The sequence below is a fragment of the Lissotriton helveticus genome, chromosome 4_1 (genome assembly GCF_964261635.1).
Source record: "Lissotriton helveticus chromosome 4_1, aLisHel1.1, whole genome shotgun sequence".
Lineage (NCBI taxonomy): Eukaryota > Metazoa > Chordata > Amphibia > Caudata > Salamandridae > Lissotriton > Lissotriton helveticus.
Window position 1 is genome coordinate 302,617,124 of NC_136063.1, and position 25,554 is coordinate 302,642,677.

Genomic DNA, 25,554 nt, shown 5'->3' on the forward strand with positions numbered 1-25,554 from the left:
AGTTTACATTCGTTTAGATAGTCGTGCACTTTTGTGCTGTCCAACTCTTGATTTTTGCTATACAGGGTACTGTAGAAGTCCTTAAAGATTTCTGCAATTTTATCCGGGTCAGAGTGAGCTAAGCCTTTATGGTCGATTATGTTTTTAATCGTGTTATTCTGTATTTTAAATTTTAGGTATGCAGCTAGGCTCTTCTCAGCCTTGTTGGACTCACAGAGTTGTGTGCTTTTTTGTCTACTTATCCATATTCCTGCTCTTTCTTTGAGACTTTTATTATACTTGTATTTCTTTTTGACTATTTCGTTCATGACTGTTGTATCCCTTGATATTATGTGTTTCCCTTCTAATATAGCGATCTCTTTTTCTAACTTTTCACGGTTTTTATTATAATCCCTATTCATGGCAGCCCTAATTTTGATAATCTCTCCCAATATAGTGCTCTCAAAGCCTCCCACCCGGTGAGATCCGATGTGTCCTCCTTTTTGTTAACCAGAAGGTAATTCTGTATTGCATTTTCAATGATTTGTCTATGGGACTCTTTTTCCAAAACTTCATTGTTAAACCTCCAAAGATGTTGGTTTTTTGCCGGTTTTGTATCAGATATAGGTAGGGTGATACATGAATGGTCTGAGATTACTCTTGGCTCAATCAATGTTTCTTCAATTCTTTCAGTGGCATTGCTGGAAATAAGTAGGTATTCAATGCATAAGTAGGAGTTATGCGGGGGCGAGTAGAATGTATATTCCCTCCCTGTGGGGTTTTGTAACCTCCAAGTGTCCAGCAGATTGAAACGCGTGCAGAGATTAATAAGGGCTTTGTGAGAGTTGTTGCTGCAAAACGTGCATCGTGAGTCTCTGTCCAATACCGGGTCCATGGGTAAGTTAAAATCACCCTCTAGTATGTGCATAGCAGTGTCTGGGATAGTGTCAATTTGCTTGTTTAAGTCATCCCAGAATTCCACGTTGTCTTTGTTAGGTGCATAGATATCAGTAATGTAGAATTCCATATTGTCCTTTGCCAACTTTATTGTAACCCATCTCCCCTTAGTGTCTGATTGTGTGCTACTATGTCGATGTTTGATTTTTTTGCTACTAGAGTCAGGACACCATTCTTTTTCCCTATTGCGTCAGAACCAGCAACTTCACTGTAGAATCTATTTCTAAGTGAGTTAAATTGCTTTGAGTCAATCTTTGTCTCCTGTAGCAGGAAAAACGTCACCTTTTTGTTTTTGGAGGTAATCAAGAATCTTCCTCCGTTTAACTGGGTGGTTTAAGCCTTTAACATTCAGTGAAAGTATCTTGAGGTTGTTATGTGCTGAGGCCCATAGGGAGACCTTTGGAGAGGTTTGAGACATCATTAATGTGTTATCAACATTGTATATGCGATCCTAGAGCTGCATCGACTGTTGTACATTTTACTCACTGTGCGGTGATAGGATATGTGGAATACTGGACCATTGTGGTAGCATCCTAGTGATTGAAGGCATTGTGAATTAACACATCATAACCAGAGCTGGTACCTAATAGAGAAGGCATGGTAAGCAGGCAGAGAGACATGGCATTTCTTCGGCAAATATCGACGAATGAGGTTTACTGTTCATATATGAAACTATTACTGTAAGACAATACCTTTGGTAGAAAAAAGTTGTGTCTGCATGACAACACGCATTTTGTCGAACTAGCATTACATACAAATTGGTTGCATACAAATTGATCGCACCTGTTTGCATTGAAAGGTCATTGCGTGAATCACTGGGGAGATCAATATTTATAGAAGTAGGCAAGGCACTTGAGCAAGGTAAACAATAATGAGCATCACTGAAAGGGCAAAAAGCAAAGAGAAACAATAATAATGTAAAGAACATAAAATCCAAAACCCTGATCCCACCCACCCTCAACCCTGACCCTCCCTCGCACCCCACTAGGTAGAAAACACACATGGCGACTGGGGAAGAAGTTCCCCTCCCAAGTGAGCCAGACAAGGTGTATTGGTTGCATGAGATCAATGTGTGGCTTGAGAGTAGAAAACTACAGCGTTAGAAACTAAGAGCTGAGGACTTAGAACTAGAACTAAGAACTGACAACTGAATGTAGCTGGACTCCCGGTGCAGTTCGTTTCAAAATATAATGCAGTATTCATGGGAACAGCGTCTCCTAATCTTGCAACATCTTACAATATCTATTGATAGCAATATCTAGAAATATCTATGACTATATAGCTGTATATCTTCCAGTACAGCAACTCTAGCTGTATCCATTAGTGACTAGCAATGTCTAGTAATATACCTGGCATTATCTAGCAAATCTAGCGATATCTAGCAACATCCAGTGATATCTTGCAGTACCCGGCAATATCCAGCAAGGCTCAACAACCTATAGTAGCACAGCAATGTAGCAATGTATCAACACCTAGTAATATATAGTAATGTAACTATATATACACCAACATATAGCCTAATAAATGACCTGCCTCTCTAATGGCAGGCCTGTCTAGCGAGATGACCATCAATGGCATGCAGTTCGGACAGTTCAGGCTGTTCAGGCAGTTTGTCAGTTGGGTGGTTAGTTGGTATCTAGTTGTTTATCCATAACAAAATATCATAGCGGATGGGGACAAACACTGTTGTACATTGTTGTGCACATCACTGCATATTTAGAAAACATAATGGCCAAGGAGCAATAATCTGCAACAACCTGCAGCAACCTGCAATAATCTGTATGGGTTAGAAAAGGCTTGTAAGTGCTATATAACACTAGGGTAGCAAGGTGACCCTGAGTAGCCCAGGAGCATCCCAAGGACCCCAAGTGCCCCAAAAGCGGCCTAAGAGCCTGCAGTGGAAGGACCCAGTATCGCCGTGTCCATTGCAGGATCATCGGAGCCATCTAGGAATTTCTTTAGTTGTAGGTGATCTGTAAAAAAGCGCGGGGTTCCTTGGATCCATACTCAGAATTTTCCCGGTCCTGCAAAGGCATATTGATGGTTCAAGGTTCGTGTGGTCGAAGTACTAGGAATTCCTTCCTTGTTTCCACAGTTTCTTTGCTGTAATCTTGAGAGATGTAGATTTTATTACTCCTCCACAGGATATGGTTATTTTTGCGCATGAATCCATCAAAACCGGGAAGGCTCCGGGGAATGATGAGTTTAGTGCCCAAAGTTTAGAAATGCTTCGCCTCAATACTAACTCTTCCACTTTTGTATTGTATTGTAATTGCATTTACATAGCGCTTACTACCCCTGACAAGGTATTGAAGCACTTTTTCGGCGAGTAGAACGCTACTCCGGGACCCATAGAGGATTTTAAACCTGTTCCATGAATTCAGCAGCTCTGGCAAAGGTAATGGGACACTAGCTGAAGCCATTATAGCAGTAATCCCAAAAGAAGGAAAGGACCCAACACTCCCCAAAAATTATAGACCGATATCCCTAATTAATTTAGACTGTAAAATTTACGCAATGATTTTTGCAAAGCGCCTTCAAACATCTTTACCCAAACTTATCCACCCCTCACAGGTTGGCTTTTTAAAAAATAGACTATCCAGTGACAACACCAGAATCCTAGCTCATGTACTCGAGAAAGCTAAACTCACTGACTCACCAACAGTGGCCAACACTCTAGATGCCGAAAAAGCTTTCGACAAAGTAGATTGGGCCTACCTGGAAGCAATGCTGGATAAATTCAACCGGGCAAGAACTTCTCACGCATGGTTATGTCACTCTATTTTAACCCCTCGGCCAGAGTAAGAGCGGGAGGCTTACATTCATCCTTTTTCAAATTAGAACAAGGAACAAGGCAAGGCTGCCCCCTTTCCCCCTCTCTATTCCTGCTTGCTATTGAACCCTTCCTATACCATCTTAGGAACAATAGCCAGATCTCAGGGATACATTTCAATGACTACACAGTAAAGATTACTGCATATGCTGACGATGTAGTAGTCGTCTCTGAGAATGTCAAAGCTACTATCCCTGCTCTCATGTCTTCAATAGAGGACTTTGCTGCAGTATCTCGTTACAAATTAAATAAAGATAAAACTGAAGTTAAACTCCTAAACAACCTTGGTGGTAAAGAAATCATGGGCGACTCGGGTCTCCTGTGGCAAACCAAGTGCTTCAAGTACTTGGGCCTAGACTTCACCGTAGACTTGATCACCACCCTCCAAGCCAACGAGACCTCACTCTACAAGAAAATCTATTCACAGCTAGTTGGGTGGTCTCCCAAATATCTTTCGTGGTGGGGTAGGGCTGAGACATTAAAAATGATGGTGACTCCTCTTGTTAACTATATATCTAGCATGATACCAATGACTCTCTCAAATGACTTCTTGAGTAGAGTCTATAAACTTTTTAATACGTTCCTTTGGCAAGGCATGAAACCCACACTATCAATGACAAAGCTTCAATTACCAAAGGAGAAGGGTGGTCTGGGCCTTTCGAACTTTAGGAACTATCAGACAGCGTATCTTTGCAAACAAGATGCCAACTGGCTAATCACGCAGACTGACTATACCCCAGTTTGGTTAAACATAGAAAGGCCAATCATCAATGACATACCTCTATCTGCCTTCCTTACCATGAATGTATCCCACCTCCTCCACTCAAAGTACATTCTGCTTAACACCAGATGAGCCCTTTTACGACTAGACCACCTCTCCAAACTAAAACTCAACAAGTCCAACATGTACACTCTCTGGTGAAACCCGAGCTTGAAGATCAACGGTGAGATGCTCCACTGGGAACATTGGTCTCAAATGGGCATAAATCTAGTTAAAGACCTCTTTATAGGGGCCCTCCCACTATCTTTTTCTAACCTCCAAAACCGGCACGGACTAAAACCGATGGAGTTTTATAACTTCCTAAAACTAAAATCTCTCCTCACGATGCGCTTCATTAAATCCCTCGAGCTGACGATAGTCTCCAATATGAAACAACTACTAGAGTCAGGACACACCGTATCTAAAATATATTACCTTTTTTCTCCCAAACCCAGTAAATCTCACAGGAAGAGTGAAGGTAAATGGGAATCCGAACATAACACCATTCCATATAACTGGGATAAAATACATATCACATCATTTTCAAACAAAATATCACCAATATTGTCGCAATACATAGAACATACTGGACACCCGAGAAAATCTTTAAACTCAATTTAAGTGAGAGTCTGACATGCTGGAACTGTAAATCCAACGTTGGTAACCTCTCCCACATGCTCTTCTCTTGCCCTACCTTACAAACATACTGGGACATAATCTATGATTGTATAAGCAACACATTCAACATAACCGAAATCTACGATGGATCGCACACCGCTAGCCTCTCCTCCGGATCGCCCCTAAGCACTCTGGTATGTGTCTCGGGTCTAGAGATCTTGGGGACAACGAGTACCTACTCGCACCAACTTTGGTGAACCACTTACAAACTTTGCTTCTACTCTTCGAACTACACGCACTTCAAATACCAGAGTGCTTAGGGGCGATCCGGAGGAGAGGCTAGCGGTGTGCGATCCATTGTGGTATTCTACTTATAGCGCTCCCATGAGCCCCGAGCTGACGAGCTCCTGGATATGCACCTGAGCGCCGGAGAGGCATCAGGGCCTGTGACGGATACTTGGCGGCCTTCTCATCCACCCCAAATACTTCTCTACTGATGAGGGAAACTATCCCGAAACCCGGGCCATGTCTCGGGTATAGAGATCTTGGGGACAACGAGTACCTACTCGCACCAACTTTGGTGAACCACTTACAAACTTTGTTTCTACTCTTCGAACTACACGCACTTCAAATACCAGAGTGCTTAGGGGTGATCCGGAAGAGAGGCTAGCGGTGTGCGATCCATTGTGGTATTCTACTTATAGCGCTCCCATGAGCCCCCAGCTGATGAGCTCCTGGAGACGCGCTGGAGAGGCATCAGGGCCTGTGACGGATACTTGGCGGCCTTCTCATCCACCCCAAATACTTCTCTACTGATGAGGGAAACTATCCCGAAACCCGGGCCATGTCTCGGGTCTAGAGATCTTGGGTACAACGAGTACCTACTCGCACCAACTTTGGTGAACCACTTACAAACTTTGTTTCTACTCTTTGAACTACACGCGCTTCAAATACCAGAGTGCTTAGGGGCGATCGGGAGGAGAGGCTAGCGGTGTGTGATCCATTGTGGTATTCTACATTCAACATAACTATTGTGAATTCCCGTGGTGAACTGTGCTGTACTGTGTTATGTCCTCTGCGATCTAACTGTGAATATCTTGTCTGGGCACTTGAGCAATTTATAACTTATAATTTATGGTTTTATAGTGTATAGCTTACTTTTTTATTACTTACGTATTTACTAACTTATTTATTTATTTACGTGTGTTATCTCTGTATTAGTTTTTCTTTCTTTCTCTAAAAATTCAATTAAAATGATTTGAAATAAAAAACACAAATTGATTTTTGACCAGATAAACTGAAAGCTGAAATCGACCTTTCAAACATGTATGAGCTTTTAGTTGCCCTTGGACTATTGGAGTCCTAGATAACTCTGCTGCTCTTCTCCTCAGTGGACCTGAAATTTCCAATAGACCCAAAGAGTTGCTGTATTTCAAACACAAAGGAAAACAAGATATAATAGTCTGCTGGCTTATCCCCAAGTACCAAGATATTTTATCTGTCAGCGGTGGAACAGATAAGGAGTAGGTTTCCAAAATGTCAGTCCTATTGCCCCAGGAGCATTGAAACCCCCTAGTGCATGGAACTGTTTTCGAAACATAAAGAGTACATAAAAAGAATGAGGCTCCAAGTCTGTGCCATGCCCGTTCACTGATAGTGTTAATATTTATTCAAGGGCCCCCTGACAAAGTTAAAAACAGGATTTTATGCAGTTCTAGCAAAATATGTACTCTTACATCTATGGTCTACATGTCTCATCTTCAAGACGGCAAAGATGGTCAGTTGGCTTTCTTAAGAACTAGGTAATAGGATCCTTTTCCACATTTATATTAGTGTTTAGTGCCACATTACTGTCAGTCATGTACTCACTCTAGTATGCCAAACACTTACGAACCCTTCTGAGGGACTTCCCCTGTATAGTTCCTGTGTGCAAGAGAAGAAAATTACTTGTTATTATCTATCACAGTGACTATTTATTGTCCACTGCAATACTTTCTTATGAACACTGTAAATACTACCATTTTGTGTGTAGGAAAACATGCAAACACTCTCATGCACTGTATATAATGAGAAGCACACTAGAGTGAGCTCATTATCTTTCATTCATATATGGTCAGCTTTTCATACTGAAACTTCATGCATGTTCTACGTACAAAATGCCACAACAGATGTACCTTTTAGTTGCCTAGGTAATGCCCCACGGGGATGCAGAGAGGGATCGCCCAGTCAGAATTTTAGAAAGGAAATTAGCCTATAAGCAAGGCTTATCCTTATAGTAACTCATGTCATCAAAGGTCCTGATCTTCTTTGTCACCTAGTGCGCTCCTTGCATCTCGTGGGGATAACCGCACAGGTGCCTCTTTTTTCTGGACGCAATCTCTTCCGGGTCTCGTGATTACAGTCGCATGATCCACCTTCTACTCATCAGTGCATCACCATGTACCCTTGTTAGTAGCCTTTCATTTTTGTTTTGTGTCAAAACCGTCTCAAGCTTGAGAACTGCATGTGGGGGGTCAGAGATAGCTACAGGCTGTGGTTCTAAACAAATTGTTCCATTCTCAGCATAAAACATTGGGAGCGGTTTAAATCTGAAGTGGATGGGGTGTTGGGCATTACTCGTGTGCATATTTGTATTGGTTGTAGCTTTTTGTTATGTTAGTCAGAGAATCCTCACACTTGTCTGTCCATCCACCCATTACTAGCCACCCCCTACACTAGTTCTTGTGGAGCACTGCTTAATTCCGTAGCAGGTCTGTTCCCCCTTGACGGTTATTATAGTGATTCCTATTTGTTCATGCATACTCAAGGGATATCAATATTCATCTCCTGCAGGTGGTAGCAAAGACATAAAATCCAATGTTGCTCCATCTCAAAGATTGTTTTTCAAGGGTTTTCTGTGTTTTAATCCAGTTAATCTAGTGCCACCCATTTCAAGTGTGCTGTTGTGTGGCCACTTGTGATGTAATGACTGCCAATTTAGGTTGTGTTTTTCTTGCACCATAATTAACTTCTAAGTACACCTATTCTGATGGTAACCTTTCTGCATGTTGTACCTCTGTTGTTCTCTGGTTTTGATCAATTGCTTGTATCAGGACTTGTTAATTTTCAATATGTAGGAGAAGAGGAATGTCTGTTCCATTCCTTCCCACCAATACCATACCAAGTGTAAATCACATGGAACATGATTTTTTTTCTTCAATTGTGGAACAAAAATGAGCACTCTTCATTGGAATGAGCCTTATCTCTTTGTCTACCTTATGTCCCAGTAGTTTGTTTATATTTGCACTGATGATTAGATAGGAGAACTCTGACCCTGATCTGTTTTTCTGCTCTCCTGGAATAAGGGTTAAGAGTAGTGTTTTTACCTCCCATTCTGTCCTTCATAGTTGTGCAGGACTCCATACTGGAGCCAGGTTTTTTTTAACCCAAAGAGAAGGGAATTAGGAAGGCCCATGGTCCACATCCATGTCTCCAGCCTGAAATAAACTGTTGTAGTTTTATTTCCCTGAGCATCAGCAGAAGAGGAGTTGGATGAACTGAGGATATTTCTTTGGCAACCCCTCAGTATGTCAAGTGATTAAATTATTGCTGTAAGGAGAGAATGAGCTTAGTGAGAGCCAACATCCAAGGGCCACCTCCATCTTGTTATAAATAGAATTACTGGTTGGCTGAGGTATGCACCCAGGCCAGGCAGGAATCACCACTCTAGTCAGGGTAAGCTAGAAACACAGTAAAACATAACCTGTGCTCACTCTCTAGTCGTTTGGCACAGAGCAGGCAGGCTTATCTAAAGAGGCAATGTGTAAAGTATTTGTCCAACACACACACAACCATGCACGTGCACGCACACACACACACACAGAAAAACAATTAGAACACCACAAAAAGACTTCACACAGGATTAGAACAATAGATCATTATATTCTTAACACAACAAGACCAAAATGACAAAACAAATCCTATGTATAGAAGTTGAGATATTGCATTTGAAAGGAATAAATGCAGTAAAGTGCTTGGAAGCAAGTAGCACTAAAAAAAGTTACTTTAGGTCACACTGGACCGGAGCAAAGTCAAAGCTTGGGTTGACCGCGAAGGAGCGCCAGCCGGCTACAGGACCCACGCTGGCCCCGGGGAAAAAAGTACCTTTCCTGGTGGCAAACCACAAAATGTGTCGATGTCGAGTCCTGTAGGAGCAGGATGCATCAATCTTCTCGACACATTGAAGGTGATGTGTCAGTTCCGAAGACGGGTGCTGGAGTCGAGAGGCACCGAGCAATGCACCAAATTCTGCCACGCAGTCAATGGAATGTGTCAATCTCATCAAGCTGCAGTGACAGCAACACGCTGTCATGTGCGTCGGACTCTGGATACAAAGTTCTTGTTCTGAGGCGATGCGCTCATTTTACTCCTGCATCCAGGACAATACATCGGTTCTGCTACATGCAGTCAGGAGATGCGTCAAAATCCGCATTGCAAGTATCTGGACCACTTTCAGTGAGCCAGGCACTGGAGCAGGAATAGAGACGTTGCTATACCTGAATCTAAAGCCACAGGAGGCAAGTTAACAGGACATTGCAGATCACTTGGAGTGAAGTCAGAGTTCAGCTCTCCTTCAGCAGAGTCAGAGAGCAGCAGGGCAAAAAACAGAAAAGAAGGCATTCCAGATCAGTCCAGTTGAGTCTTTTAGGAGTACAGCAGTTCTTCTGGTACAAGTTTATTAGTATCTGATTTTAGGGGGTCAGATACTCAGTACGTATACCCAAAGTGCTTTTGATGTGGGGGTGACTACAAAGCATCTCTCTGAAGTGCACAGATATCCCTTTCAACCCAGTCCAGTCCAGTCTGCCAGGCTAACTGTGTGGGGGGGGGGAGGGGTAATCAGTCATTTATGTGAGGATAGGACACTCTCTATTCAAGTGAAGAGTTAGCCCCATGCCCAGGCAAGGCCATTAGAATGCAGATGTATGTAAATGGGTACTCAGACAAACTTAATCTTGCTGTGTTGCGGCTGTCTGGAGGGAATGCATATAAAGTGTAGCTGCCACCCATCCCAGATGTGTATTGGAGACAGGCTGTCAGACAAACAGAGTAGTAAGTGCAGAGAAACGTCCACTTTCTAACAGTTGCAAAAACAACAGTTGATGGACAGAATGCAGAACAATGTCATACATTCACCCCAGTACAGAGATCTGGGCCTAAATCCAATGGCAGTTCGGGCTGGACTGCTCCCATGAGGCACTGGGTCAAGACTGATTTGCATATGGCCATGTCTGAACTGGAGTGGCTTGGTGAGCAAAATAACGATGGATTAAACCCAGATCTGTGACTGGGGGTGAATGTTTTGCCATTGTGCAACATTCTGTCCATCATCTTGTGTGTTTTGCTGTTCAGCCTATGTGGGAAGGGTATGCCCAGACGTGGTTCCCGTGCTCACTAAGCCACTGTAGTCAAGCTATCCTGGCTGAAGACGGCTGATAGCCAGAAACCGGTCCTAGGATGCTTGATTCCGGTCCAGGGAAAACATGGCTTGGCAGTTCGGGCTGGACTGTTCCCATGAGTCACAGGGTCAAGACTGATTTGCATATGGCCGTTTCCCAAGAGTGTCCAGAGATGAGAATTAAGAGTGAATGTCTGTGCCACGTGCTCTGAGTCAAAACCACTCACATCACCCAAAGGCAAAGGTAAAATGGTGAACATTGTGATGTACAAAGTTACAAACAAAGCTGTTGCGTGTGTGGATCCAGCTACTGATCCAACGCACCAGGGTTGTTCACTGTTGGACAACATGTTGCAGCTCCATGTGATCCTAGAGCCTTTTTCTTCTCTAGACATGCTTGTGAAAGCAGCCAGTCTAACTCCAGGTGGAGGCACAGCATATTTGCTCAAATGGTGACCCAATGAAAATGCAGCCACAGTACACTGAGGCGGTGAACCAAGATGTACCGCCCCATTCCTGTGTACGTATATCATGGCATTTAGTAAGGAATGAAAATACGTAAATACCCTGGTAGCACAGGACGAGTGATCCATTCCCCCCTTCATTGTCATTACTATCCATTGCAAGCTGAATCGATCTGTACCTCTTTCTCCCTCCCTGTTGCTAAATACAAATATGAACCATCAATGCCTGTAGTAATATAACCGACAATGTCTTACTCTTCAAACACAGTTGCTCGTGGGGACACAGCAGCAAGTGAAGAGGAGTCCCTGGCCCAGACTTTGGGTGGGGTGGCATTAGTGATAGGCAACATGACACATATGGGTGGGGTGACTTTAGTGGTAGGCAACATGACACATATGGGTGGGGTGGCATTAGTGATGGCAATATGACACATATGGGTGGGATGGCAGTATGGGTGGGCAACATGCTCCTATGGGTGGGGTGGCATTAGTGATAGGTAACATGACACATATGGGTGGGCAACATGCCCCAATGGGTGTGGTGGCATTAGTGATAGGCAACATGACACATATGGGTGGGGTGGCATTAGTGATAGGCAAGATGACACATATGGGTGGGGTGGCAGTTTGTCTGGGCAACATGCCCCTATGGGTGGGGTGGCATTAGTGATAGGCAACATGACACATATGGGTGGGGCGGCATTAGTCATAGGCAACATGACACATATGGGTGGGGTGGCAGTATGGGTGGGCAACATGCCCCTATGGGTGGGGTGGCATTAGTGATAGGCAACATGATACATATGGGTGGCAGTATGGGTGGGCATCATGCCCCTATGGGTGGGGTGGCAGTATGGGTGGGCAACATGACCCTATGGGTGGGTGGCATTAGTGATAGGCAACATGGCACATATGGGTGGGGTGGCAGTATGGGTGGGCAACATGCCCCTATGGGTGGGGTGGCATTAGTGATAGGCAACATGACACATATGGGTGGGGTGGCATTAGTGATAGGCAACATGACACATATGGGTGGGGTGGCAGTATGGGTGGGCAACATGCCCCTATGGGTGGGGTGGCATTTGTGATAGGCAACATGACACAAATGGGTGGGGTTGCATTAGTGATAGGCAACATGACACATATGGGTGGGGTGGCAGTATGGGTGGGCAACATGCCCCTATAGTTGGGGTGGCATTAGTGATAGGCAACATTACACATATGGCTGGGGTGGCATTAGTGATAACGCAACATGACACATATGGGTGGGGTGGCATTAGTGATAGGCAACATGACACATATGGGTGGGGTGGCAGTATGGGTGGGCAACATGCCCCTATGGGTGGGGTGGCATTAGTGATAGGCCATATGACACATATGGGTGTGGTGGCAGTGGTGGTGGCCATGGGTTCCCTAAGGAGGCATGTTGCTGGTGGACAGGGTCTGGACCCCCTGGGTGTGTGTGACATTTGGTGGGTACGTGTCGTTTGTTTGTATGGTTGGTGTCCGACTTACCGTCTGCGCTGTCCGCGTCTGATCCTGATCCCGTCATATATGTACAGGACTGGTATGACCTGCGCGATTGGATTTCATGTTGCTCCGTCTCGAACCGTTGCTAGCTGCTTCGTTTCAAATCCGTGGATTGTGTTACTGGCGCGATTCATAGCTCATATGCAGCTCTTCCGGGTGCTGTGACGTGCTGTACATGGCGACCCGTCCGGAACGTAGGAACTACGCATCGTACTTGACTGGCTGGAAGTAGCTGTGTTTATGGAGCCGTGCAACGCGAATTGTGTGTTTCCGGGTCTGGCTCGAACAGAAAATGTGGATGGAGTCGGAGCGTCCGGGTCAGTCGGGAATTTGGCACTTTTCCGCATTGTACTTCATCGCCCGGACGGTCCCGCTCCTGGTACGATTCAGCCGTAAGGTAAGGCTACTGACACAACTCGGAGGGCTGACCGACCGAGATCGGAATCGGTCCCTAGGTCTTTTCAACTTAAAAGTGAAGTACGTCTGAGTATTCCAAAAAAGGTACAGAGCTTGTAGACTGTCAGAAAAGTACTTAGTTTCTGCTCCCTAGGGATAGGTATTGTAGGTGTAACCCCATCATCTGCACTCTTTAAAAAAGTCGCTGAAGTCCCTTCTAACCAAGGACAGTTTTCATTGTATTTAAAGGAACTGAACGGAAGTCTTTCAAGGATCCTGTTTTACATTCTCCTGCCTTTTCACAAGCCCTGAAAAAAAACACAGTTATTTTCCATTGAGTGTTGAAGTGTAGGGATTTTCTAGAACATATGAGCATTTACCTACATTCAACTTATATTATTGTGCATGCAATCTGATACCTATCAGAAAAAATACCCCTTCTCAATTGTGATTAAAGAGGGATAATATGCAATGCAAAAATAGATGGATTTAGTGCTTCTCATTATACCATTCTGCTATGTTTAATGACATTGAGCTTCTTGCATATCTCATCTCACAGGTGATGTTTTTGCACCTCCAGTGATGCTGTTGCTTAAAATAGGGTGCTTCGTAACCTATGAGAGGTTTCCAATATTTTTTCATGAGTCCTGCGTCATAACACAGGTGGCCATTTTAATATACTGTTCTAACATGGTGGATGGTAAATCTAAAAGAAAAGGTAAAACAAGACTCACAAAGCGCAGAAAGTGAAAACATCGAGTAGTGGCCCAGCAACACTTTCCAATTGCTAGTAAAAAGAAATTGTTTGCCCATATGATGGGACGTTGGTAGCGTGGAAGCCAGAAGCTGGGAAGATATAAAAGTAAGCAATGGCAGAACTTTACTGCTTTTGGGCCTTTGTGAAGAGTAGGATGGGAGGAGGAAGAGAGGGAGTGATCGAGGAATCACTTGAAACACATGCACTCTGATAAAGTGCTAAAGGCAAAGTAGAAGATCAGTCCCTTCAAGGAAGCAGTGGAAGGAAAACAATACGTCCAATCAGAACACATTAAGACCGAAATCCTCCTAACGGGGACAAATATAAGTATAGAGAGGAAGTCCATTGAAGCAGGAGCAGACAACTGAGAAAGACCACAAAGGCACCCGATCATGTCAAGAGTTTGACCTAAAATTCATTCAATGTATATTGGAAATAATAGGTCTTGCCAACAGACTGTATTCAAGATCTAAAAACTGGCCCATTTCCTAAAAACATGTTAACAGTCTAACCAAATGTGATAAAAGTAATGGCTCAGTTAGTAATCTTTGAGGCAAGAATAGCACCAGGCTTCGTTTCAATGCAGTTTTAGTTCAGTTCTGGCATACACAATGTGCTTCGTTTCAAGCTTTCCTAAATCAATTTACCATTCTTTTTTTTTGTTGCATCAATTACGCCTCTCATTCAGTCTACATTCCACCCTCGTTATGTTTTTTAATCCGACAGTAAGTGGAACAACTTGATACAATAAAGGGACTTCAAAACGTTATCTTCTACCTTGAGGAGAAGGGTTAGAGAAGAAAAGGTGTGCATCCTTTAACGGAGCCCTGCTGAGTGAGTGTAGGCCTTCAAAAAGTAGAGGGAATTAGAGGGGAGTGAGCGTGCTGGGGATAAAAATAATAAACAAATCTGTCAGAGAGGTTTTTGTCAGGCTAGGTATTGCCACTTAAATTAGAATTGTAGGTGAATTGCATCACTAACCTGCTTTCATCAGGCAGGTGAGATATTTCTCAAAATAAATTACAGTCGAATCACAATGGTAGTATCACAAGCCCACGTCACATTCTATCGCAATTTTCACAAACAAATAAACGCTATGGCAAGGAAAATTAAGGATTTTAAAACTATTTCATTCAACTACACAGGACCAAAGCTGGAAAAAAGCAATGTGAGCTCATCATTCATATAATGGAAATTAATTTGGTCAAGTTGATTCATGACACAGTGCTGGTTCTGTCAGTCATTAAAGAAACCCAACCTAGGCATGTCACCAATGCAGGCCCATCCCCTCACTGCAGATGCATGACGTGGTAGAGCCATTGCCACAAAGCAACTCGGGTAACCACGTCAATGTGTAAGTGTGGCAACGGAGTCCTTCGCAAAGGTGCAGAGATAGCTCATGGAGTCGTCTCTACACAGCAACCTGAATGTTCACGCTGTATCTTTATTGCTTTTACTATTGTATGCTATAGCAGGCCCGCTGAGGCAAAGCACTTCGGGTAACTACAGCAATGGACAAGTATGGCAGCAAAGCGAGTCAAAAGGGCACCCAGATAAGGCAGGCAGGTTACAGCCAAAGGAGAAAGGAAAAGGGCATTTGCTGGTTCAATAAAATTGGGCAGAATTCAGGTTAGCAAACATGATATGGGGATGCCAGCATGCCAGCAATCCACTGCAAAACGGGAGCTGAGTCATTCCAATTTGCTTCCAGAATGAGTAGAAGGCAGTAAATATACTACAGCGGGGGAAGTACCTGCTGAATCAGCATTCTGCGGAAATTAAAATAACGTGGTATAATTAGATTAACACACATTCTGCTTATATACAGGTCTCAAGGAATGCAAACATATTTTTCTTAATGGAGGAGTTTCAAAAATATATGTCAGCTAACATGAAGCTTATAAAATCAGCCTTATGTTTCTAAATGTTTGAAGACTTAGGGCCAGATATACAAAGGACACCAACAAAAATTAGCAGTGAGTCAGAAGTGACCAATCAAAATATGTACCCAGCTGATGAGAAATGGGAAAAACTATGAATTCGAACGAGTTCCCATCAGTCCACCATCGAGACCGCCCTTCATCATCTGGGATCTCTTGTTCCTTTCAAGGTTGGGAAACCACAACAGACATGGCAGATATTGGTAACCAAGTCAAGAGTGTCCCAAATAAAGTGCCACAAATCTGAACAGGGTGTATCTAGTGTGGAACTGAATAGCAGTGCTGAAAAAAGTGTTAAAGTGAAAAAGAAAAAGAGAAAAAGCTCTAAAATTAGGTAGTGATAGCGAGAAACAACTTTTAATATGCACCCTCACACTCCTAAATCAATAAAAACAGTGCAAATAGTAGTGTAACAAATGACTACTGATAGAAATGTTAGGTCGACATGTTTCTGCAGTTACTGGAGCCTGTAGGTCTCCCTCTGCTTCCTCAGGACCATTAGTGCTACTGCTATATATTAAAAATGTAAGTAATATCACCTGATACGTGTAAATCTACTCGTCTTCCCAGCTTTAAGTCCAGAAGATCAGCCAGGACAGAAAGAGGAAATATATGGGTACATAAAAGAAGGGCAAAAAAGAAAAAAACACAGTCAATAGTAGTAACACTGTGTATTGATTATAATGTAAAGAATTTACCACAAGCCGTTTGTAAAATATCGACAGGTGCTGTATAATCACAGTTTATCACAGGTGTATAGTTTAGATTCACTCACCCATTTGCTGGGAAGGAACAGCCCCACCTCACCTGGCACCAGCTCAGGTAGTGGGTGCACCGCACTACAGTAAAAACAGAAAGGTATTGTTTTAGATAGATACCTCCTATTCCACATTCCACCGGTCTCGCACACGCCGCATCCGGCGCTGCACTCTCTCATTAGTTCGATCTTAATCATCCTATTATGGAAACACAGCGCGATATAGTGAAAATCGCTGGCTCCATTTTCAGAAATAGTCATGCTCGCCAGCTCGATGGCCCTGTCTCCGAGGAGGCTCACAAGACAAGTCACACGCATCCCCCCTGGCGAAGGAATTCAAAAGAACTGTATTCGATATCCCGCAAAGCGCCGCTAACGCCCCTCGGTGTATGATTGCCCCTTACCTCTCCGTCGGTACACCGGTCGTCCCTCTGAAGCTGTTTCGTGGGGAGGTACCGACTCGGTGTACCGGCGGTAGATAAATAATATTGTTACGTCCGTGTTTGGGCGTGGGCTGCATGCGTACGAACGACGTGATGACGTCATAACGTATAGCAGGCGCCGGGAGATGTAGTTCCCGTTTTCACAGACAGAGACCCAGTTCGAATCCCCGCATAGCACAATATTAGAAATAACGTTTTAAAATTGCGCAACAATGTCATTATAGTAACACTAGCGATCCAAAACTGAGTGGTTTGAATTGCCACTTCTAATGTACAAATTATAACACTATCGATCCAGATCTGATAAGTTGAATTCCAAAGAGCAAAAAAGGCACATAGGTATTAGGCAACGGATAATAACGTCGTGATGTGTAGTGACAGTCGGGAGATGTAATTCTCGTGTTCACAAACAGAGACCCAGTTCTAATCCCCGCTAAGCACAACATTAAAAGGCAGTGTGTCTAAAGTACGAAAAGATGTCAGTTCTGGTGTACAATTAGTAACACTTGTAATCCAGACCTGAATAGTTGGATTCCAAGCAGCAAACAATCACATCGTTTTAGACTCCAAGCTAGAATGTCAAGCAATATGATGGGTCCTCAGATCGACATCCAGGGAATATCTTCATTCAACCCTGATTGGTCTGTCTTGAGTCGAAAAACCCATCTTTATACACATTTAAAGAGAAATTTGGAGATATCAGTGATTGTTGGTGGGATCCATGGTTGGTCAAGTACTGTCCAAAACAGGTCAGAGGGTTGGTGACCTACTTCAAGGAAATGTTTGGTCAGTTTTGTCGCTTGTTTGCAACAGCGAATGGAGCTTTTATGCTCAGAGATTCTCAGCTTAATTTTCCTCGTTGTCATCCCTACATAGTTCAATTTGCAGGGACATGTAATTAAGTAAATCAGATTCGAACTATTACAGTTCGTGAACCTTCTGAGTTGCCACGGTCGATCAGTGCCTATGTCAATTGTGAGTGTCTTGGTCGTTTGAGGGCAGGCCGCACAATTGCCACATGGATGATGTCCCATAACTGCAGGCAAGTCCCATAGGGTACCGACTGCTCGTGGGACATCTGTCTTTGGTCTGGTATGTACCAGCTGGACCTTCAGATTCTGCCCTCTTTTAAATGCAAACAAAGGAAGGGGCAACGTATCAGTGCCCGTATTTAAAATCTTCCAATGTTTTTTTATAATTTTTTTAATCTTGTTGGAGTATGTACAATATGTGTTTACGCAAGTGATTCTCTCCTGTTTAGGTTTTGGAGGTGCCAATTCCAAAAGACCCTCTCTGTTATTATTGGAGGCCCTTTTCTTGGCATGTCGAATCAGATGTTTCGGATATTTCTTAGCCAGCAGATTTTTCTCAAGTGCTTGCGAATGTTCATAAAAAGCAGATTTTGTTGAACAATTCCTCTGAATACGGAGGAATTGCCCAAAGGGCAAATTGTCCCTAAGTGCCTTTGGATGAAAACTCTCGTAATTTAACAAGGAATTCCTCACCATTGGCTAGCGGTATAGCTCTGATTGTAACCCCCCTCCAGATTTATTTATTTATTTCTTTGATTTGTATAGCGCACTATAACCCAGAGGTCTCTAAGCGCTTTGACAGGATCCACAGGCAATTCGAAGGCTACAGCAGATTTATCATTTAGGAACATCCCCATGCTTGCTGAAACAGCACTGTTATTAGTTTCTTTCTAAAAGACATTAACTTAATGTCCTTTCGCAGATCCAGAGGCAGTTTATTCCATAGAGCTGGTAGGGTGTGTGAGAAAGCACGACCTCCCACCGTGACCAACCTACAACGCGGCTGGACAAGGAGGGCTGCTTCAGCAGATCTAAGCTCCCTAGCTGGTCTATAGGGAAGCAAACGTGCCTTCACATAATGGGGTGCCCTTCCATACAGAGCCTTCTGAACAATGCATAGCACCTTGAACATTAGCCTCTGCTTGACTGGCAGCCAATGTAGTTCACGCAAAAGGGGTGAGGCGTGTGTATGCCTTGGTTTTTTAAAAATGAGTCTCGCAGCATCGTTCATAACAATCTGCATTCTTTTTAAGAGTCTTTGTGGTAGTCCTATATACAACGAGTTGCCGTAGTCCAGCCTGGCTAAAATCATAGCGGAAACCGCACTCCTCAAAGAGGAGAAGGATAACACAGATGAAACCTTCCTCAATTGTCGGAGAAGGCCGACGCAGGTGCCTATCACAGCTGTGACTTGTTTTTTCATGGACAGTTTATCGTCCACACGGATGCCCAGGCTTTTGACCACTGTCGCCGGTTCCGGGGGAGTACCCAGCTCCCTGGGCCAAAATTGATCACTCCATGGGTTGCCAGCTAAAGTGATTGGCAGCACCTCGGTTTTATCCGGATTGATTTTTAGGGAGTTCTCGGTCATCCAATTAGCTGTGCTTCTCAAGATGTTGTGTAATCTTGCAGGGGCATCCTGACTATCATCCAAATGGATGATGAGTTGGGTGTCATCGGCGTAGTTATACACCTGGCAGTCCAATTGATTGAGCATTAGGATCAGGGGCTGTAGATATATGTTAAACATGAGAGAGGACAGAGCAGACCCTTGTGGTACTCCGCAGATGATCGATGTTGCGGTGGAAAGCAGGTCACCTAATTGCACTCTCTGCTTCCTCCCTTCAAGAAAGGATGCGAACCAGGCAAGTGCTGTGCCCTGAATGCCGGACTCCCTCCCAGATGCAGAGATCAGTAGATCTAAAAAGGGTAGTTGATGTTTATCGAATTCTATAGTGAATTTAAGAAAACGATTCCTATCATTGAGCCACACATGAAATTGGTGGAGTTCATCAGCAGTGCCACGCCACACCACCAAGATGTCGTCTATGTACCTTTTCCCCACTCGCAGACACCGAAGATGGGGATTGGTGTCCGCGAGTATGTGCGTATGCTCAAATTTATGAACATACAGGTTAACGAGACTAGGAGCAAAAACACTGCCCATGCTAGTCCCGTTAACCTGCAAATAGATAGACTCCTCAAACTGGAAAAAATTCTCAGTCATGGCCAAAGTAGCCAAGGTCATAATGAGTCTGACAGGCGTGATGGAACTAAGGTCTCTATTGGTAAGCAATTCTTCGATTACCTCCAACGTCTCTGTCTGTGGGATTGAAGTATAGAGACTTTCCACATCAAATGACACTAAGAAATCCAAATCCTCATTGAATTCAATGTCAGGGAGAATCCTCAAGACATCCTTTGTATCCTTTAGGAAGGTAGGCATCTCCCTCACTATCGGTTGCAAGAAGAAATCTACAAAGGTAGATAGAGGTTCAAGCAATGAGCCAATACCTGAAATGATTGGTCTACCAGGTGGGGGTCGTTGAGTCTTGTGTACTTTTGGTAATATGTAAAAGTACGGCATTTTGGGGTTCACAGTGCAAAGATATTGAGATTCCGTTTGGGTGATCCATCCCTCGGCTAGTGCTTCCTCCACTATATGGCCAATAACAGTGGTGAGTCTATCCGTTGGGTCATTGGTCAATTTGCAATAAGCCCTGGTACCATTAAGTTGGCGCAGGCATTCGTCTCAATAGGAGTCAGAATCCATCAGTACAATCGCCCCGCCCTTATCGGCTGGTTTGACTATCAAAGATTCCGAATTGGCAAAAGTCCTAACTGCCTCTTGTTCATGTTTTGACAGATTAACAAACTGGTTACATGGTTGTTGATACATTTGTCTCAAATCGTGATCTACCGCCTCCTCAAAAGTCAAGACTTTAGCTGGTAGCCCAACAGTCGCCGGGTTAAAGGTTGAAGGTCTCTTGAATCCAGTGTTCTCTGTGTCTTCCATTTGCTGGCAAACCTGTTTGTTGACAAACAGATAATGGAGCCTAATTTTACGGAAGAATCTTCCCATTTCAGTTTGAACAAGAAAAGGATCCCCTCTGTTAGTTGTTACAAAACCTAGTCCTTTATTGAGGACCGATTCCTCAATATCGGTGAGAATATGTCTACTGAGATTTATCACGAGGCTGGCCCCGCTGATGTCCCTGCCTGATCCTGAGGGATTTTCTTCCCATTTCTCAGGTCCATTGTTACAGGCGGAAGATTCCAACGGACTTGTCCTTGTTGTTGTGCTCTCCGTCGGCCTCTTGGACGTACGTGGCCCAGTCCTAAAAAAGACTGTTGGTTATGTTCGGGATACAATTGTTGCGGTCCGAAAGGACCCGATGGTGGGAACGTTGGTGGGCCCCAAGGTGTTGGTTGCCACCATGGCGGGATTTGAGGTTGGCTGTAATAGGGATTGTGGCCCCTCCAGTTTCTCCTATTGCTGCCCCGTCCTCTGGCACCACCCCTACTATTGCCTTGATTCGAGGAATCAGAATCAGTTAATGTATCATCAAAGTTTGATGTTCCATATGTTGATCCACCTGTGCGACCATTTTTGTTAAAAGGCACAGGTACATAGTTATCACTTGTATATGGATGTATTTTCTCAGCAGAGAACTTTGCCAAATCCTTCTTGAATTTTTCAAGCTTATTAAACAGGATAGAGTCCCTGAATTCTTTGCTGGTCTTGTTTCCCTCCTCCTGTCCTTTCCCGAACACTTTTCCTGACAGTGTGGTCCTGATCCGACCATCCAAAACTTGAATTTCAACTAATATTTCATCAGCTGTTTTTTTGGCGGTCTTGATGATTAACACCAACCAATCTCGGGTGCATTTCCATGCTATAAGATACCAATCCCTGCCGAAGTCTTTGTTGTCAAGAAAAAGGCGAGGTGCATTGGTTACAATTAATCCGCTAGGGGCACAATTACCCCTTAAATATTCTGCCATAGTGATGCCGTGGACACAGACTCTGGCCTGGTTCTTTTTTAATACTAAGATTTTAGCCCATCCGTCATCACTTTTTGTCTGAACAGATGGTAAAGTATCTAAAATACTAGGATTGTCCGCCAAAATCAATTCGATTTCAGCCTCATCGAATGCCAGCCCTGGGTTGGTAGCCATGATTTTAATGAAAGATTAACAACACACGGGATTAGCATGTAAGTCAACTAATGTTAATTGGAATATGCACTACCTCTCTTGTATTGCGGTAGAAGAATAAAAGAGATCCGGACCCGCACCCTAGGCTGCACAAATACAAAAAAACACAAAGGAAGGTCCCAGGGGAAATTTTAATGACCCTAACTGCTAAACCCCCTGACTATAAATGACACCAACAAAAATTAGCAGTGAGTCAGAAGTGACCAATCAAAATATGTACCCAGCTGACGAGAAATGGGAAAAACTATGAATTCGAACAAGTTCCCATCAGTCCACCATCGAGACCGCCCTTCATCATCTGGGATCTCTTGTTCCTTTCAAGGTTGGGAAACCACAACAGACATGGCAGATATTGGTAACCAAGTCAAGAATGTCCCAAATAAAGTGCCACAAATGTGAACAGGGTGTATCTAGTGTGGAACTGAATAGCAGTGCTGAAAAAAGTGTTAAAGTGAAAAAGAAAAAGAGAAAAAGCTCTAAAATTAGGTAGTGATAGGGAGAAACAACTTTTAATATGCACCCTCACACTCCTAAATCAATAAAAACAGTGCAAATAGTAGTGTAACAAATGACTACTGATAGAAATGTTAGGTAGACATGTTTCTGCAGTTACTGGAGCCTGTAGGTCTCCCTCTGCTTCCTCAGGACCATTAGTGCTACTGCTATATATTAAAAAGGTAAGTAATATCACCTGATACGTGTAAATCTACTCGTCTTCCCAGCTTTAAGTCCAGAAGATCAGCCAGGACAGAAAGAGGAAATATATGGGTACATAAAAGAAGGGCAAAATAGAAAAAACACAGTCAATAGTAGTAACACTGTGTATTGATTGTAATGTAAAGATTTTACCACAAGACGTTTGTAAAATATCGACAGGTGCTGTATAATCACAGTTTATCACAAGTGTATAGTTTAGATTCACTCACCTATTTGCTGGGAAGGAACAGCCCCACCTCACCTGGCATCAGCTCAGGTAGTGGGTGCACCGCGCTACAGTAAAAACAGAAAGGTATTGTTTTAGATAGATACCTCCTATTCCACATTCTACCGGTCTCTCACACGCCGCATCCGGCGCTGCACTCTCTCATTAGTTCGATCTTAATCATCCTATTATGGAAACACAGCGTGATATAGTGAAAATCGCTGGCTCCATTTTCAGAAATAGTCATGCTCGCCAGCTCGATGGCCCTGTCTCCGAGGAGGCTCACAAGACAAGTCACACGCATCCTCCCTGGCAAAGGAATTCGGAAGAACTGTATTCGATATCCCGCAAAGCACCGCTAACGCCCCTTGGTGTATGATTGCCCCTTACCTCTCCGTCGGTACACCGGTCGTCCCTCTGAAGCTGTTTCGTGGGGAGGTACCGACTCGGTGTACCGGCGGTAGATAAATAATTTTGTTACTTTCGTGTTTGGCCGTGGGCTGCATGCGTACGAACGACGTGATGACGTCATAACGTATAGCAGGCGTCGGGAGATGTAGTTCCCGTTTTCACAGACAGAGACCCAGTTCGAATCCCCGCTTAGCACAATATTAGAAATAACGTTTTAAAATTGCGCAATAATGTCATTATAGTAACACTAGCGATCCAAAACTGAGTGGTTTGAATTGCCACTTCAAATGTACAAATTATAACACTATCGATCCAGATCTGATGAGTTGAATTCCAAAGAGCAAAAAAGGCACATAGGTATTAGGCACCGGATAATACCGTCGTGATGTGTAGTGACAGTCGGGAGATGTAATTCCCGTGTTCACAAACAGAACTTCTTAAATTCACTATAGAATTCGATAAACATCAACTACCCTTTTTAGATCTACTGATCTCTGCATCTGGAGGGGGATTACAATCAGAGCTATACCGCAAGCCAATGGCGAGGAATTTCTTGTTAAATTACGATAGTTTTCATCCAAAGGCACTTAGGGACAATTATCTGGTGCCTAATACCTATGTGCCTTTTTTGCTCTTTGGAATTCAACTTATCAGATCTGAATCGATAGTGTTATAATTTGTACATTAGAAGTAGCAATTCAAACCACTCAGTTTTGGATCGCTAGTGTTACTATAATGACATTGTTGCGCAATTATAAAACGTTATTTCTAATATTGTGCTAAGCGGGGATTCGAACTGGGTCTCTGTCTGTGAAAACGGGAACTACATCTCCCGACGCCTGCTATACGTTATGACGTCATCACGTCGTTCGTACGCATGCAGCCCACGCCCAAACACGTAAGTAACAAAATTATTTATCTACCGCCAGTACACCGAGTCGGTACCTCCCCACGAAACACCTTCAGAGGGACGACCGGTGTACCGACGGAGAGGTAAGGGGCAATCATACACCAAGGGGCGTTAGCGGCGCATTGCGGGATATCGAATACAGTTCTTTCGAATTCCTTCGCCAGGGGGGATGCGTGTGACTTGTCTTGTGAGCCTCCTCGGAGACAGGGCCATCGAGCTGGCGAGCATGACTATTTCTGAAAATGGAGCCAGCGATATTCACTATATCATGCTGTGTTTCCATATTAGGATGATTAAGATCGAACTAATGAGAGAGTGCAGCGCCGGATGCGGCGTGTGAGAGACCGGTGGAATGTGGAATAGGAGGTAGCTATCTAAAACAATACCTTTCTGTTTTTACTGTAGCGCGGTGCACCCACTACCTGAGCTGGTGCCAGGTGAGGTGGGGCTGTTCCTTCCCAGCAAATGGGTGAATGAATCTAAACTATACACCTGTGATAAACTGTGATTATCCAGCACCTATCGATATTTTACAAACGGCTTGTGGTAAATTCTTTACATTACAATCAATACACAGTGTTACTACTATTGACTGTGTTTTTTCTATTTTGCCCTTCTTTTATGTACCCATATATTTCCTCTTTCTGTCCTGGCTGATCTTCTGGACTTAAAGCTGGGTAGACGAGTAGATTCACACGTATCAGGTGATATTACTTACCTTTTTAATATATAGCAGTAGCACTAATGGTCCTGAGGAAGCAGAGGGAGACCTACAGGCTCCAGTAACTGCAGAAACATGTCGACCTAACATTTCTATCAGTAGTCATTTGTTACACTACTATTTGCACTGTTTTTATTGATTTAAGAGTGTGAGGGTGCATATTAAAAGTTGTTTCTCCCTATCACTACCTAATTTTAGAGCTTTTTCTCTTTTTCTTTTTCACTTTAACACTTTTTTCAGCACTGCTATTCAGTTCCACACTAGATACACCCTGTTCACATTTGTGGCACTTTATTTGGGACACTCTTGACTTGGTTACCAATATCTGCCATGTCTGTTGTAGTTTCCCAACCTTGAAAGGAACAAGAGATCCCAGATGATGAAGGGCGGTCTCGATGGTGGACTGATGGGAACTCGTTCGAATTCATAGTTTTTCCCATTTCTCGTCAGCTGGGTACATATTTTGATTGGTCACTTCTGACTCACTGCTAATTTTTGTTGGTGTCATTTATAGTCAGGGGGTTTAGCAGTTAGGGTCATTAAAATTTCCCCTGGGACCTTCCTTTGTGTTTTTTTGTATTTGTGCAGCCTAGGCTGCAAGTCCGGTTCTCTTTTACTCTTCTACCGCAATACAAGAGAGGTAGTGCATATTCCCATTAACATTAGTTGACTTACATGCTAATCCCGTG